The 12,838-nt window shown below is 62.6% G+C and overlaps 2 long non-coding RNA genes across 2 annotated transcripts; both read left to right on the top strand.

Moving 5' to 3' along the window:
• Nucleotides 1–269: 269 nt before the first annotated feature.
• Nucleotides 270–3,939, top strand: LOC135329803 (uncharacterized). The gene is made up of 3 exons (XR_010391506.1): nucleotides 270–423; nucleotides 615–1,978; nucleotides 2,389–3,939. It is a non-coding gene; the product is annotated as an uncharacterized LOC135329803 (long non-coding RNA).
• Nucleotides 3,940–8,549: 4,610 nt separating this feature from the next.
• LOC135329804 (uncharacterized) lies at nucleotides 8,550–12,255 on the top strand. Its single transcript, XR_010391507.1, has 4 exons — nucleotides 8,550–9,431; nucleotides 9,842–10,008; nucleotides 10,201–10,364; nucleotides 10,776–12,255. It is a non-coding gene; the product is annotated as an uncharacterized LOC135329804 (long non-coding RNA).
• Nucleotides 12,256–12,838: the final 583 nt, after the last annotated feature.

The following is a 12,838-nucleotide window of genomic DNA, read 5'->3' on the forward strand; positions in this document are numbered from 1 at the left end:
TGCGGCGGCGCGAGCCCTGGGCGGCCGGCGCACGCGCGGTGCGGCGGCGCGAGCCCTGGGCGGCCGGCGCACGCGCGGTGCGGCGGCGCGAGCCCTGGGCGGCCGGCGCACGCGCGGTGCGGCGGCGCGAGCCCTGGGCGGCCGGCGCACGCGCGGTGCGGCGGCGCGAGCCCTGGGCGGCCGGCGCACGCGCGGTGCGGCGGCGCGAGCCCTGGGCGGCCGGCGCACGCGCGGTGCGGCGGCGCGAGCCCTGGGCGGCCGGCGCACGCGCGGTGCGGCGGCGCGAGCCCTGGGCGGCCGGCGCACGCGCGGTGCGGCGGCGGGCAAGATGGCGGCGAGCAGGGCGGGTGTTTTGGCTGGACGGCGGCGGGCGAGGGCAGAGGCGGGCTGGAGTCGAGCATGTGGGGGCCGCGGTGAGGCGAGGTGAGGCGAGCGTGTGCCTTCGGGTGGCCGCGGGTGTCGGGCTGTGTCCTGCCAGCCGGGGCCGTCGCTGCGTGGAGGCGGCGGGGCGGGGGGGGGGAGTCGGGCCGGGGGCCGCGCCGCGCCGGGTCTGCGCGGCGCCGGGTCTGCCGGAGCGCGGCTCTGACTCTCCCTTTTGCGTGTGTCGCCTGTAGGGCCCCGGTTCCTCCCCAGCGCGGGCCGGGGCGTGCGCTCGCCCCTGCGGACGCAGCCTGGAGGAGTGTGTGTGGGGTGCCTGCGCGGGGGTCTGGATGTCTCTAGCAGCGGCACGGCAGCCTGATGCCTCCTCTCGTCTGGGACGCGGGGTCCTTGGGGAGTTCCCTGCTGCCTCCTCTGGCGTTCTCTGCGAGCTCATAGATCCCTCCACCTCCTCTCCCCCCCCCCCCCCCGCCCCGCTCCCCTGTCTGGTGGGGTGGGAGACCGGTGGCTGCTCCCGCCGAGCTGAGAGCCACGTAGGGCACCCCATGTGCTCACTACGCATCTGGGATGGCACCCCTGCCCTGAGGGCCCCGCAGAGTCCCACCCTTCCTGCAACCAGCCCCCCCAGAGCCATTAAACCACCCACAAATCCTGCCCCAACACCCCCACAGGCCCCAAAACGCCTCCGAGCCCTGCCGCAATGTTGTCACTGACTCCAGACCTTCCCCTGCACTCTGTGCAAGGCCCCAAACATTCCTCAAACTGCTGCCAGACCCAGTGCCCGCAGCAGTGAGGCGTTCTAACAAAGATGGGGTGCGATGTGCGTCTCCGCCTCGACTCAGTCCCGCTTTAGAGAAACAGGAAGTTACAGCACTTCCTGGTGAAGAGTGTTGACGGGTGAATGTGCGGATGACAAAGAGACTTTTCTCTCTTTTCTTCTGAGCCGCCTCTCAGAAGCCTCTGTGTGTGCACGATGTGGCTGATCTGGGATAATCGTGCTGTGCGCAGTGCTTAAGGAGAACATTGCCCTAAAATGGAGGGCTAAGGAATAGCCTAAAAAACCTAAAAGGCTCGGGAAGAGCAAAAGAGAACACCGATGGGCTCTGGGAAGCCCCAGTGATGCTAGCGAAAACAGCGTGGCTTTTAGGCACCTCCTCAGAGCAGCAGCAATGTCTCGCTCCAGCCTATGGGACAATGGGGACTCTTAATTACCGCCTTGAATTACCACAAGTGTTGCAAAAGCAGAAGGGACTAGGGAGCATGCAGAGCAGGTTATGGACTATATGTCAAGTTTAAACAAGCAACAAGCCCCTCTGCAAACAGAAACAGGTTTAGCCCTAAGTAATAGAGGAAGGTAGCTGTGAGTAACGTGAAGCGAAGCGGTGACGTCAGTCACCCCGAAAGCCTCGGAGAAGCGGTCTGAAAATCTGGTACCCTCGCGACCTCGGCAGTCTTTTTGGTTTGTTTGGCAGGGTAGCCCACCGAAGGGGGACATCTCGAAGAGAAGCAGCAAGACCTGGGGATCCGGTGGTTCATTTTGGTCGTCGCCTGTGAGGCCAGCATGCAAGAGTAAGAGGAAGCTAGGAGCAGTCTCAAAAAGGTAATAGGTCTGAAAGGGAGACAGGCAAATCGAGGGCTGTCGTTCCTCCACGTAGTTAAAGACCGAGAGAGTTGTCGGTTAAGCGCATGCATACGAGGGTTTGCGAACAGTAACAATAACACTGAAGCGGAATAAAATAAGGTTTCGTGGAAGATGGCGTTAGGAAGGTATTAGGCGACGTGCCCGCCTGCCTAATAACCTAGCCCTAATTGCTGTGTGTAACGTTTCCAGACCGTTTACCCTGCAACGTATGGTGCAAAGTGCCATATTAAGACCTTTCCCTTAAGGAAAAGAAGAAGGAAAAAAAGAAAAAAAAGGGGGAAAAAGAAAACAGGGTAAAGAGAAAAAGATCATGCATAAACCTAAGCGTTTCACTGGAAGTAAAACGCGAGTTTATCGCTTCCTTACAGAGATGGAACCGAGGACAGCAAATGCTGACGAGGAGAAGAGACGGACGAGCGTTTGCTTGCGGTTAATACCGAAGGGACGGGATGAAACAAGGAAGCCAGAATGCAGCGGCCCCTCGATATCACCAGGAACTGCTACAGGAGGAGGCGTTCTGGCACGGGTAACTAGGGTAAGTATCGCTAATGACCGTTAGCAGTTATTTCGGCCTCCCCGAGGCAGCGCTGAGGACTAAGTAACCTGAGGGGCTCTGGCCTGGGTTAGGGCAGAAGTGCAGGCAGGCGGGATCAGGCATTTTCCTCTCAGCTCTCCAAGCTGAATCCTAGCCCTGAAGGAAAAAGCACTGGGGGGAGGCTACTCGGACACCTGCCACGTCGAGGGCAGGGGCAGGAGCTGACCCTTCCCCGACGGACGGACGGACGGACAGACGCTGGTGCGGCGGTGACTCTTTGGATATCGTAGGTAAGGGGAGGCACGCTGGTGCCGAGCTCCAGGGCGGTTTGCCTGAACACGATGCCCGGGGCAGGAGGTTACGCATTGTGTCCGGGGCTGGGAGCTGGTCCCCGAGTCCCATGTACTTGGGAGTGCCTGCGCTTGCCAGGGAGCCCGGTGCTGTTCCCAGAGCTGCGGGGAATTTCCCTTGCGTTGCCTGGACCCTCGGGGCTCTTGGGGGTGTTTCCCCTCATCGCAAGGGCAGCCAGAGCCCCTCCAGGGCTGCGTGAGGTCCCCGAACCGCTCCCGGATTTGCTTTTGGCACTCCGCAGTGTCGCTCGTGTGCCTGGGGCAGCCTGCAGGCGCCATCCTGTCAGCCGCGTTGAGCCCTGCGGCGTGCCTGGTGACCCCTCTGGTGTGCGCCAAGGCCCTTCCTCTGTATTTTGGTCTGCCCCAGAGCCCTGCACTTGCCCTCTGATGCCCTCAGGACCCCTCAGTTCACATTCTGGGTTGCCCCCGAGCCCTCTGCGTGCCTTTCGGTGCGCCCCGTGGCCCCGTGTGTGTTTTGCGGCACGCCGCAGAGGTCTCTGTTTAGCTTTTTCTCCTGTCCTGGAGTTTTCTGGGTGCTTCTGGGTGTGCCCCAGGGCCCTCCTTTTGGTGCCCCCAGAGTCACTCTGTTTGCTCTATCGTTGTTCTTTTTTTTTTTTTTTTTTTTTTTTTTTTTTTTTTCTTGACTTGTGTTGCACCCAGAGCTCTCGATTTGTTCTCTTGTGCTCCGCATACTCCCCTTTCCGCACTCTACACCCCAGGCAGGGCTCTCCCTTCAGCTCTCAGCAAGCTGCTGTCAGGAGAGTGGGGGTGCCTCTGCTGCCCTGGCAGCCCCAGCTGTCCCTGAAGGGGCTGATGGCCAGGCCCCCTGCCCAGTTCCTGCAGGCCCACAGCTGCGGGCCCTGGGGCTGGGATGAATGCCAGGGGGAGCTGGGTGGCAGGACAGGCCCCAGGTGGGGCTGATGGCAAGGGCAGGCCCACATTTGGGGGCTGGGGCCGCAGTTGGGGGGAGCTGGCGCTGGGGCAGGAGCTGGGCAGCGGAGCTGCCACGGAGCACGGCCCTTCGGGACCAGCCCGGCGGCCGCCCCGCGGAGGAGGTGAGCGGGGCCGGGGGAGGCGCACTGCAGGCTGCGGGTCCCGCATGTGCCGGGGGTCCCGGCGGCTGGGAGCGTCCCGGGGCCACGGAGGCGGGGGGAGGAAGGGGGTGCGCCGGGGCTGTGGTGCGGTTTACTGCGCGGTCGGAGGAGCGCGGGGGGGGGGTCTCCTGTGTCAGCTCGGGAGCGTGTCGGGGAGCGGGGGGAGGAGGGTCGTGGAGGGGCGGGGGCAGTGTCGGAGCTGAGGCGGGGCCGGTCGCGGGGGTGTCGGGGGAGCCCCGGGCCGGTGGTGGGGCTGGCGGGGCCGCGCTCGGGGCTCTGCGGCCGTTTCCGGGGGGGACAGGGGGGAAGGGGAAGGGGGGCGGGACGGAAAGGAACGGAATGTGCCGAGGGTCAAAGGTGCCCCAGCGCTGCGGGTGGGGGGCGGGCGTTGGGGTGCGGGAATGCGGGGAGCCGTAGCTTTCGGCGCGGCATGCCGGGAGCAGTAGTCTTCCGGCACTGGGCTTCCGGTGGGGCCTGTTTGTTCTGAGCGCGGCATGCTGGGAGCGGTAGTCTTCCGGCACTGGGCTTCCGGGCGGCCATGTTGCTTGGCATGGCATGCCGGGAGCAGTAGTCTTCCGGCACTGGGCTTCCGGGCCGCCCTTTTCGCGTGCACGGTATGCTGGGAGGTGTAGTCTTCTCAGGCGGGGCTACTGGGTGACCATGCTGCGCCTCTCGAGGTGGCCCCGCGGGGGGGGCGGCGGCGGCAGGTCCCTGCCAGCGGGGTTCCCAGCAGGCGGCCGCGTGGCAGGCCAGGAGCTGTAGTGCCCGCTGGGTCTGTTCCTTACTGGACATGTGTCACTCACGCCTGAGTCCCCACAGGTCACGGGGGACAGTGGAATGCCCCTGTTTTTCCCCGGTACAGGGCAGGAAGTGTTTTCCATCTCCGATGGTGTTGCAAGACAACCTTGGAAGCTCAGAAAGAGTGTTCCTGCTGTTTAAACTAGGCAGATGAGGAGAACCCCCCCCCCCCCATTTCCTGGGAGGAAATAATTCTTTAATCAAGGCCATGCTAGAAGTGCTAAAGCCTTAAAGAAATAGTAAATCAAAATGTTTTGTTTTCTATGTAGACGTTGCCAATTTAGCAAAGGAATTCGAGGTATCCCCGAACTGAACTGTCCTCATTATAATACAAGAAAATCACGCCCATAGGTCAGAAAGACCTGTGCCCGGGTGAAGACCCCTCCCCTGAGCATGCGTAGTTTTAAAATGGCGTGTAAGCAATATTAGAATTGTATGTAAATCACTAACCAACCGGTGTAAGAGGGAAAGTTGCAAACCTTGCAACTTGTATAAATGCTACTTGGAAAGCCGGGGCGGGGGGGGGGAGTTGCGCTTGATTTGTGGGGAAACCACCGAGCAGCCAGGCTTGCACAACTCTGAAATAAATAAGCAAATGTCTCTCCTGAGCGTGTCATTATTGGCTTAGTGCACAGCGGGCAACGAATCCGCTTTTCGGACAGCAGCGTGACCAGGCAGGGTTGTCCCCGGGGGCTGGGGCTGTCCCTCTTGGAAATGGGGAGGGCGGGAAGAGTAGGAGGGGTGCTGCGGGCTCCTGGGGGTCGTAGCTTTGCTCAGGATTGGGGCCGGTTAGGCAGCTGCTGGGAGGAGTGGCGGTGCTGGGAGGGCACGGTGCGGAGCTGTCCTGCTGTGCAGCGCAAGGGAAAGTCGACCAGCACCGTTGCTGTCCGAGGACCCTGGAACAGCCCGAGAGACCCTGGAACAGCCACCCCACGGACACCGTGTCACTGCCTCGCAAGGCCACTGCATGCAGGTACGTTTGACTACATCCGGCAGAAGAAATGTAAGCCGAAGGATCAGGGCAAATAGCTGCTTGTCTAGGTTTGTTACCTAGCGACGCGCTGGCAAAGCTTTTTATGAACACCCGTACTCGATCGAGTGCGTATTCATTCTGTGAATATTAATTACTGCCAGACCGCGTACGTCACTGATGCTTTAAAGCAAGTCCGTGGCGCTGGGGTAGCACGTGTAGTGGAGGCTAAATGCAATAATACCTCGTTTTGATGTTGTTCTCTTATACGAAAGCACTTGGAGCAGATTAAGACATTTCTCGTCCTATTTTGTTTATTGAGTGGGCCCTGATACTGGGGAGAAGCTGCCGTGAAGCAGACCTAGTAGTCAGCTTCCTTAGAGAAGGCGTCTTGTCCTGTATTTGAGGGCTTCCGGTACGTTTTGACAGACAGTAGTGAGTGACGGGTTTCCTTTGGACCCCCCGGGGAGCAGAAAGTTCTGCCGGGAAGGCAAAATGTTTCTTGCGGCTGGGTTGGAAGAAGCTGGCTGCTGATGCAAGGCAGTGACAATTCTGGGGAGTCGCGGGAAGTTTTGAAAAGACGGTCGTTCCCTTTTCTAGAAGGCTATGCACTTCGGTTCCTAATAGCTGTAGTAATGAAGCCAGGTAAGCGTTCGGGAGGAGCCCAAGCCACTTTTGTCTAGCGAGTATTTTGCAAGGGGGGCAGGAAAGCGCTGCGCCCTGCTCCTTGCTGCCCTCGCGTGTCTGAAAGGCGGCACTGCACGCGGGAGGGGGGCGCGCTCATGGCTGCCCTCGCGTGTCGACAAGGCAGCACTGCAGCCGCCGGCGGCCACCGCTGCGTACGGAGACCGTTGCGGGCAGCCGGCGCACACGTGCGCGCTGCCGGTCGCCGCGTTGGCCGCTACTCTGCGCTCTCTCGGGGACGGGTAAGCGCAGGGGCCGCGCTCGTGCCCCCTGCCCGGTGCTCACGGACCGGGAGCGCTTTTCCCGAGAGGGCTTTTCCTTCTCGGTGCTTCCTGGGGGCGCGGGGACGGGCAGTGCCCTCTCGGAGCTGCTCCGCGGCGCTCTCTCCCCGGGGCAGCCCCAGCGCCTGCTCGCTGAAGCCCGCCGCTCTCTCGGGCGCGGGCAGAGCAGCCTCGGGGCGCTCGCTGCTCGGCCTGAGCGCCGGGGTGGCGCGGCGGGCTGCGGTTGGCGCGCGGGAGCCGGCCGGCTGCAGCGCGGCGCTGCGACCACGCGAGGGTGGGGCCATTGCGGGTCTGGGCTGCCTCGCGCTGCGCTCCCCCCGCCCCTGGCGCTGCGCTCCCCCCGCCCCTGGCGCTGCGCTCCCCCCGCCCCTGGCGCTGCGCTCCCCCCGCCCCTGGCGCTGCGCTCCCCCCGCCCCTGGCGCTGCGCTCCCCCCGCCCCTGGCGCTCCGCTCCCCCCGCCCCTGGCGCTCCGCTCCCCCCGCCCCTCGCGCTCCGCTCCCCCCGCCCCTCGCGCTCCGCTCCCCCCGCCCCTCGCGCTCCGCTCCCCCCGCCCCTCGCGCTCCCCCCGCCCCTCTCGCGCGGTCCTGGGCCGGCGCACGCGCGGTGCGGCGGCGCGAGCCCTGGGCGGCCGGCGCACGCGCGGTGCGGCGGCGCGAGCCCTGGGCGGCCGGCGCACGCGCGGTGCGGCGGCGCGAGCCCTGGGCGGCCGGCGCACGCGCGGTGCGGCGGCGCGAGCCCTGGGCGGCCGGCGCACGCGCGGTGCGGCGGCGCGAGCCCTGGGCGGCCGGCGCACGCGCGGTGCGGCGGCGCGAGCCCTGGGCGGCCGGCGCACGCGCGGTGCGGCGGCGCGAGCCCTGGGCGGCCGGCGCACGCGCGGTGCGGCGGCGCGAGCCCTGGGCGGCCGGCGCACGCGCGGTGCGGCGGCGCGAGCCCTGGGCGGCCGGCGCACGCGCGGTGCGGCGGCGCGAGCCCTGGGCGGCCGGCGCACGCGCGGTGCGGCGGCGCGAGCCCTGGGCGGCCGGCGCACGCGCGGTGCGGCGGCGGGCAAGATGGCGGCGAGCAGGGCGGGTGTTTTGGCTGGACGGCGGCGGGCGAGGGCAGAGGCGGGCTGGAGTCGAGCATGTGGGGGCCGCGGTGAGGCGAGGTGAGGCGAGCGTGTGCCTTCGGGTGGCCGCGGGTGTCGGGCTGTGTCCTGCCAGCCGGGGCCGTCGCTGCGTGGAGGCGGCGGGGCGGGGGGGGGGAGTCGGGCCGGGGGCCGCGCCGCGCCGGGTCTGCGCGGCGCCGGGTCTGCCGGAGCGCGGCTCTGACTCTCCCTTTTGCGTGTGTCGCCTGTAGGGCCCCGGTTCCTCCCCAGCGCGGGCCGGGGCGTGCGCTCGCCCCTGCGGACGCAGCCTGGAGGAGTGTGTGTGGGGTGCCTGCGCGGGGGTCTGGATGTCTCTAGCAGCGGCACGGCAGCCTGATGCCTCCTCTCGTCTGGGACGCGGGGTCCTTGGGGAGTTCCCTGCTGCCTCCTCTGGCGTTCTCTGCGAGCTCATAGATCCCTCCACCTCCTCTCCCCCCCCCCCCCCCGCCCCGCTCCCCTGTCTGGTGGGGTGGGAGACCGGTGGCTGCTCCCGCCGAGCTGAGAGCCACGTAGGGCACCCCATGTGCTCACTACGCATCTGGGATGGCACCCCTGCCCTGAGGGCCCCGCAGAGTCCCACCCTTCCTGCAACCAGCCCCCCCAGAGCCATTAAACCACCCACAAATCCTGCCCCAACACCCCCACAGGCCCCAAAACGCCTCCGAGCCCTGCCGCAATGTTGTCACTGACTCCAGACCTTCCCCTGCATTCTGTGCAAGGCCCCAAACTTTCCTCAAACTGCTGCCAGACCCAGTGCCCGCAGCAGTGAGGCGTTCTAACAAAGATGGGGTGCGATGTGCGTCTCCGCCTCGACTCAGTCCCGCTTTAGAGAAACAGGAAGTTACAGCACTTCCTGGTGAAGAGTGTTGACGGGTGAATGTGCGGATGACAAAGAGACTTTTCTCTCTTTTCTTCTGAGCCGCCTCTCAGAAGCCTCTGTGTGTGCACGATGTGGCTGATCTGGGATAATCGTGCTGTGCGCAGTGCTTAAGGAGAACATTGCCCTAAAATGGAGGGCTAAGGAATAGCCTAAAAAACCTAAAAGGCTCGGGAAGAGCAAAAGAGAACACCGATGGGCTCTGGGAAGCCCCAGTGATGCTAGCGAAAACAGCGTGGCTTTTAGGCACCTCCTCAGAGCAGCAGCAATGTCTCGCTCCAGCCTATGGGACAATGGGGACTCTTAATTACCGCCTTGAATTACCACAAGTGTTGCAAAAGCAGAAGGGACTAGGGAGCATGCAGAGCAGGTTATGGACTATATGTCAAGTTTAAACAAGCAACAAGCCCCTCTGCAAACAGAAACAGGTTTAGCCCTAAGTAATAGAGGAAGGTAGCTGTGAGTAACGTGAAGCGAAGCGGTGACGTCAGTCACCCCGAAAGCCTCGGAGAAGCGGTCTGAAAATCTGGTACCCTCGCGACCTCGGCAGTCTTTTTGGTTTGTTTGGCAGGGTAGCCCACCGAAGGGGGACATCTCGAAGAGAAGCAGCAAGACCTGGGGATCCGGTGGTTCATTTTGGTCGTCGCCTGTGAGGCCAGCATGCAAGAGTAAGAGGAAGCTAGGAGCAGTCTCAAAAAGGTAATAGGTCTGAAAGGGAGACAGGCAAATCGAGGGCTGTCGTTCCTCCACGTAGTTAAAGACCGAGAGAGTTGTCGGTTAAGCGCATGCATACGAGGGTTTGCGAACAGTAACAATAACACTGAAGCGGAATAAAATAAGGTTTCGTGGAAGATGGCGTTAGGAAGGTATTAGGCGACGTGCCCGCCTGCCTAATAACCTAGCCCTAATTGCTGTGTGTAACGTTTCCAGACCGTTTACCCTGCAACGTATGGTGCAAAGTGCCATATTAAGACCTTTCCCTTAAGGAAAAGAAGAAGGAAAAAAAGAAAAAAAAGGGGGAAAAAGAAAACAGGGTAAAGAGAAAAAGATCATGCATAAACCTAAGCGTTTCACTGGAAGTAAAACGCGAGTTTATCGCTTCCTTACAGAGATGGAACCGAGGACAGCAAATGCTGACGAGGAGAAGAGACGGACGAGCGTTTGCTTGCGGTTAATACCGAAGGGACGGGATGAAACAAGGAAGCCAGAATGCAGCGGCCCCTCGATATCACCAGGAACTGCTACAGGAGGAGGCGTTCTGGCACGGGTAACTAGGGTAAGTATCGCTGATGACCGTTAGCAGTTATTTCGGCCTCCCTGAGGCAGCGCTGAGGACTGAGTAACCCGTTCCTGCCCTGTGGCTGCTGTTCCCTGTATCTGCCTTAGCTTTGCTTTGGCTGTTTCTCTTTTGTTTTGTTATCGTACGCGCAGCTACGGAAAGGAATAGATGTCATACTTACTTTTTTAGATTAATTGCCACGGCTGAAGTTGAAGAGACCAAGAAACGTAAGCCCCGAAGGGGCACATCTTGAAGAGAGGGGGCTAGACCTAGCGATCCAGTTGTTCGTTTTGGTCGTCGCCTGTGAGGCCAGCATGCAAGAGTAAGAGGAAGCTAGGAGCAGTCTCAAAAAGGTAATAGGTTTGAAAGGGAGACAGGCAAATCGAGGGCTGTCGTTCCTCCACGTAGTTAAAGACCGAGAGAGTTGTGGGTTAAGCGCATGCATACGAGGGTTTGCGAACAGTAACAATAACACTGAAGCGGAATAAAAATAAGGTTTTGTGGAAGATGGCGTTAGGAAGGTATTAGGCGACGTGCCCGCCTGCCTAATAACCTAGCCCTAATTGCTGTGTGTAACGTTTCCAGACCGTTTACCCTGCAACGTATGGTGCAAAGTGCCGTATTAAGACCTTTCCCTTAAGGAAAAGAAGAAGAAAAAAAAGAAAAAAAAGGGGGGAAAAGAAAACAGGGTAAAGAGAAAAAGATCATGCATAAACCTAAGCGTTTCACTGGAAGTAAAACGCGAGTTTATCGCTTCCTTACAGAGATGGAACCAAGGACAGCAAATGCTGACGAGGAGAAGAGACGGACGAGCGTTTGCTTGCGGTTAATACCGAAGGGACGGGATGAAACAAGGAAGCCAGAATGCAGCGGCCCCTCGATATCACCAGGAACTGCTACAGGAGGAGGCGTTCTGGCACGGGTAACTAGGGTAAGTATCGCTAATGACCGTTAGCAGTTATTTCGGCCTCCCCGAGGCAGCGCTGAGGACTAAGTAACCTGAGGGGCTCTGGCCTGGGTTAGGGCAGAAGTGCAGGCAGGCGGGATCAGGCATTTTCCTCTCAGCTCTCCAAGCTGAATCCTAGCCCTGAAGGAAAAAGCACTGGGGGGAGGCTACTCGGACACCTGCCACGTCGAGGGCAGGGGCAGGAGCTGACCCTTCCCCGACGGACGGACGGACGGACAGACGCTGGTGCGGCGGTGACTCTTTGGATATCGTAGGTAAGGGGAGGCACGCTGGTGCCGAGCTCCAGGGCGGTTTGCCTGAACACGATGCCCGGGGCAGGAGGTTACGCATTGTGTCCGGGGCTGGGAGCTGGTCCCCGAGTCCCATGTACTTGGGAGTGCCTGCGCTTGCCAGGGAGCCCGGTGCTGTTCCCAGAGCTGCGGGGAATTTCCCTTGCGTTGCCTGGACCCTCGGGGCTCTTGGGGGTGTTTCCCCTCATCGCAAGGGCAGCCAGAGCCCCTCCAGGGCTGCGTGAGGTCCCCGAACCGCTCCCGGATTTGCTTTTGGCACTCCGCAGTGTCGCTCGTGTGCCTGGGGCAGCCTGCAGGCGCCATCCTGTCAGCCGCGTTGAGCCCTGCGGCGTGCCTGGTGACCCCTCTGGTGTGCGCCAAGGCCCTTCCTCTGTATTTTGGTCTGCCCCAGAGCCCTGCACTTGCCCTCTGATGCCCTCAGGACCCCTCAGTTCACATTCTGGGTTGCCCCCGAGCCCTCTGCGTGCCTTTCGGTGCGCCCCGTGGCCCCGTGTGTGTTTTGCGGCACGCCGCAGAGGTCTCTGTTTAGCTTTTTCTCCTGTCCTGGAGTTTTCTGGGTGCTTCTGGGTGTGCCCCAGGGCCCTCCTTTTGGTGCCCCCCGAGTCACTCTGTTTGCTCTATCGTTGTTCTTTTTTTTTTTTTTTTTTTTTTTTTTTTTTCTTGACTTGTGTTGCACCCAGAGCTCTCGATTTGTTCTCTTGTGCTCCGCATACTCCCCTTTCCGCACTCTACACCCCAGGCAGGGCTCTCCCTTCAGCTCTCAGCAAGCTGCTGTCAGGAGAGTGGGGGTGCCTCTGCTGCCCTGGCAGCCCCAGCTGTCCCTGAAGGGGCTGATGGCCAGGCCCCCTGCCCAGTTCCTGCAGGCCCACAGCTGCGGGCCCTGGGGCTGGGATGAATGCCAGGGGGAGCTGGGTGGCAGGACAGGCCCCAGGTGGGGCTGATGGCAAGGGCAGGCCCACATTTGGGGGCTGGGGCCGCAGTTGGGGGGAGCTGGCGCTGGGGCAGGAGCTGGGCAGCGGAGCTGCCACGGAGCACGGCCCTTCGGGCCCAGCCCGGCGGCCGCCCCGCGGAGGAGGTGAGCGGGGCCGGGGGAGGCGCACTGCAGGCTGCGGGTCCCGCATGTGCCGGGGGTCCCGGCGGCTGGGAGCGTCCCGGGGCCACGGAGGCGGGGGGAGGAAGGGGGTGCGCCGGGGCTGTGGTGCGGTTTACTGCGCGGTCGGAGGAGCGCGGGGGGGGGGTCTCCTGTGTCAGCTCGGGAGCGTGTCGGGGAGCGGGGGGAGGAGGAGGGTCGTGGAGGGGCGGGGGCAGTGTCGGAGCTGAGGCGGGGCCGGTCGCGGGGGTGTCGGGGGAGCCCCGGGCCGGTGGTGGGGCTGGCGGGGCCGCGCTCGGGGCTCTGCGGCCGTTTCCGGGGGGGACAGGGGGGAAGGGGAAGGGGGGCGGGACGGAAAGGAACGGAATGTGCCGAGGGTCAAAGGTGCCCCAGCGCTGCGGGTGGGGGGCGGGCGTTGGGGTGCGGGAATGCGGGGAGCCGTAGCTTTCGGCGCGGCATGCCGGGAGCAGTAGTCTTCCG

The sequence above is a fragment of the Dromaius novaehollandiae genome, chromosome 13 (genome assembly GCF_036370855.1).
Source record: "Dromaius novaehollandiae isolate bDroNov1 chromosome 13, bDroNov1.hap1, whole genome shotgun sequence".
Classification (NCBI taxonomy): domain Eukaryota; kingdom Metazoa; phylum Chordata; class Aves; order Casuariiformes; family Dromaiidae; genus Dromaius; species Dromaius novaehollandiae.